Source organism: Octopus bimaculoides, chromosome 24, assembly GCF_001194135.2.
Source record: "Octopus bimaculoides isolate UCB-OBI-ISO-001 chromosome 24, ASM119413v2, whole genome shotgun sequence".
NCBI lineage: Eukaryota > Metazoa > Mollusca > Cephalopoda > Octopoda > Octopodidae > Octopus > Octopus bimaculoides.
This window is the reverse complement of record NC_069004.1, coordinates 3,647,539-3,651,932: the sequence shown is the minus strand read 5'-3', so window position 1 is coordinate 3,651,932 and position 4,394 is coordinate 3,647,539. Positions and strand designations below refer to the sequence as shown.

Sequence of the window (4,394 nt, the reverse complement as noted above, 5' to 3'; positions counted from 1 at the left end):
TCCTAATGACATCGTATTCAACAATGTATCAGTGTGGACTGGTATTAAATTTTCTCGAAAGGACGTATGTCGAAGTTAACCTCGGTGGAATTTGAACGCAGCACGTAAAGAGTCGGAAGAAATGTCGGTAAGCATTTCGTACGACGCTCTTAAGGCTTCTATACCACCTCACCGACTGATAATTTCAAATTTCGGCACAAGGCCGGTAATTATAGGGGTGGGAATAAGTCGATTACACCGGCTCCAGTGCTTCAACTGGTGTTTATTCTATCGACCCCGAAAGGATAAAAGGTACCTGAGTTCGAATTCCGTCAATCTCGGCGAAATTTGAACTCATTGAGTAAAGCTGGAATAAAATGCCGTGGGGCATTTTGTCCGACGTGCTAACTTGCCTCAATCGATAATAATTACGGTCACTCCCATCGGTTTCGACGTTTGAATGCTTGAAGGATATGAGTTTTTAAAAAAAAATAATAAATAAAATATTTCTAAAATAACTGCATTTATTTGCGATGGTTGCGGGAATGTAATTAGATTCCAGGTATGGATTTTGCTATGAAGTCACAACAGGAACGATGGTGATTTTGATTTTGTCTGGGATTGGATAAATGTATCCGCTGATTGCAGGATAAAATTCTTTTATTGTTCTATTTCAACTTAAATTGTTTAAATGCACCATGACACATTTTACGTTATTATGATCGATCTAAGGACACCACAACAAAGAAAATAATATGAATAAAACTACTGAATTATAATAATAATAATAAATTTACCGCCAGGTCCCAATCAAACAAATTGACATGGTTAATGAAAATTTCTTTCAAAACAGGCAAGGGAGGGAACTCTTTAAACTTCTATTCATCAAAAATTAAATAGACATGCAGGAGAAGAGTAGTGTATGCCTGAACCTTTGCAACAATTTGGGGACAACTCGGGACATATTTCGTTCTTGTTAGGCCTCCTCAGTAAATTTTCGATGGCAACCAACAACTTAAAAACATATACTGTATACGAAAATAATTCGTAGCTTTGTTAACATTCACTATTGAAAGTGGAAATTTTCCTAATGGAAGTTTTCTACCTGTGAAAAAAAAAAACAACAAAAGAACAAACAAAAAAAATGCACATTAACAGATGTGTATGAACAGACAGACACACTTTATAGTTTCATTCAACGGCGTGTATCCAGCATGTCCAACGATTTGTAATGCACGTCTTTTCTACAAAGACATGAGATGAGTCATTTAATGGTAACCAAGCAACGAGTCAGTTCTAGTTACTAAGCAACGCAACGGCCAACTCTACAATGATATTCAGTTGTCAGTAAGTAACCAACTCCACGCACTCATTCAGCTGTGGCTATTAAGCAGCAAGCTCTACATATTCAAACTCACTTGTGTTGCCATGCATCCAGCTCTACACAATCAGTTGCAGTAACTAAGCAACCAGCTTTACTTAGTTCTGGTTACTAAGCAACCAGCTGTCTACAAACTGAAATAAATAACCAAGCAACCATTTCTACAAAAGCAATTAGCTTTGTAGAGCATCCAGCTCTACAAAAATCATTTGGTTGTTGTTACTAAGCAACCAGCTCTATTATGGTTACTCAGCAGCCAGCTCTACAGGATCAATTAGTTGTGGTTGCTAAGCAACCAACTCTACAAACTGTGCTTACTAAGCAAACAGCTCTACACAATCAATTTATGGTTACTAAGGAACCAGCTCTACACAACCAATGTATTGTGGTTACTAAGCAACCAGCTCTACACAACCAATGCATTGTGATTACTAAGCAACCAGCTCTATACGATCAATTTGTAGTTACTAAGCAACCAGCTCTACACAACCAACGTATTGTGGTTACTCAGCAACCACCTCTATAAACTCAATTTATGGTTACTAAGCAACCAGCTCTACAAACAATCTATTGTGGTTACTAAGCAATCAGCTTTCCATAATCCAATAGTTGTGGTTGCTAAGCAACTAACTCTACACTCTTAAAAAACTGAATAAATGTATGGCTCTGAATGTTCTTAACGTTTAGTCCCAGTTCAGCTCAGATCCAGAAAATGTTCCTTCTTTTTGGCTAAAAACGACTTCCAAAATAATCACCACTGTCTTCTTCACCCAAACACACAATTCTGTCCATCGTATTTGAGGTCAGTAGGATGTGACTTTCGAAAGGTTTGGCTGTTATTTCAACAGCAAGTTTAACAGTGCTGCTGGTGTCATTATTATTATTGTTGTTGTTGTTGTCATGACCAACGTTAGTAGCTATCTACCAGACCGGGATTCACCACCGTTCCAACCATGACTATCATGTCATTATCTCCAGCAAACTGTACATTGTTGTCCAGTGTGCTGTCACATCACTAGAAGAGCATTTGATTTGAAGGAAATCCAGCTATTATTTCTAGCATACCCAGTGAGTATGTAGAGACTACCACATATAGAATGTTCATGCTATTGATGTTGTTGTTGCTTATGTTTGGTTACAGTGATGAGTTTCGAGTCATGGTTTAAAATTAAACATTTATTACACATGCACATAAATATATATACACACAAAACATATATACATTTAAGTACAAACACACGTACACACATACTCCATATAATGATGTCCATATATAACACACACGTAGAGAGAGAGAGAGAGAGAGAGAGAGAGAGAAAGAGAGAGAGAGAGAGAGAGAGAAATAGACAGACAGGAGGTAGATAGATAGATAGATAGATTACATACATACATAGACATAAAAAGGCAGATAGACAAGCGCACGCAAACGCACACACACTAGTCATACATTCAAACGAACAGCATTCCTGCAGATCCGACATCACACACGAAACCTGTCTGCGTGCATTGATGTATGAAAGTGCCTGTGTGTGTATATATATGCGCATAAACATTTCGCAGTTACATCGTAAATACATTTTATGTACAAAGCCATTATTAAAAGTGCTCAGTAAAATAGAAAGAAAAGAAAACGAGAGTTTAAACAATGCGATATAAAGTATATACATATATGACTAATCCGATGAGAGACTTGGAAATAAATTCAAGCTACATATTAAATTACATTATATACAAATATCATATATCTCACACACACACACACACACACTTGATGTTTGAAGAAGCAAACGAAGTACTAAATATCTGCAGTAGAATTTATATAATCCATTCATTTAAATGGATACACACAGATGCTTTTATATAATTACAGACTTTATTCATTAGTGTTGTTATTACTGTTGTTGTGCTTGTTATGTTACTATCATCATTTTTATTATTATTAATATTCTTGTTGTTGTTGTTTCGTTTTGCTTTTTGACTATTCTACTGAAAGTACTCAATGACAATTACATTCATTTAATATATGCAGTGAATACAGAGTAATAGATACAGTATATACATGCACACACACACACACACACACACACACACACACACACACACACACACACACACACACACACACACACACACACACACACACACACACACACACTAATGAATCAACAGTAATAAAATAAACCGCATATATAGAATGTATACAGTCTCTGCTAAGACGGTAACGTCTTCAATAATACAGGATTTTAAGGAAAACAAGCTGAAGGTACCACAAGCAGAAGGTACTACATGCAGATGGTACTACATGCAGATGGTACTACATGCACACAGAGTAAGTAAAAAAAAAAAAACTTTGCACACTGAGAGAGAGACTCACGACAAGCAAAAGCTATTTATTATTTTTTTTTTTTTTGTTGATAGTGACTTCGAAGTTTTGTTGGTTATGGCATTGTCAGGACGACAGTCTGACACTTGCCAAAGAATGCAAAACTTGGTAATAAAGAAAAAGGACAAAACAAAAATGAAACAAATAGAAATGATATAAATGAAAGAAATACATGTAGATGCATACAGACACTCACACATACATACACACTGTGTGTATGCGTGAGTGTTGATAGGCGAAACCCATGCCAGCTTGGAGAAAGGACGTTAAAGGATGATAATTATTATTACACGGTGACACAAACAAAAATTGAAACTAAAATATATGTATAAAAAAAGATTATCTATACATAAATACACATATATATATATACGTATACATACATATATACACACACATATATATACATATACATAAATACACACATACATATACACATATATATACATATATAGACGTATATAAATACATACACATATATATATACATATATGCACATACACATATATATATATATATATACATATATGCACATACATATATATATATATACACACACGTATATATATATATATATACACACATAGACACACAGACACACACACATATCGGCAGAGGTGACAGAGTGACTCAAAGCTCGCGAGTCTCGTT

The 4,394-nt window shown here is 35.3% G+C and overlaps 1 long non-coding RNA gene across 1 annotated transcript in view; it reads right to left on the bottom strand.

Annotated features, from left to right (window-relative positions):
* LOC128250703 (uncharacterized) overlaps positions 1–4,394 on the bottom strand; it is a 70,295-nt gene that overhangs the window by 40,006 nt on the left and 25,895 nt on the right. The window lies entirely within an intron of this gene.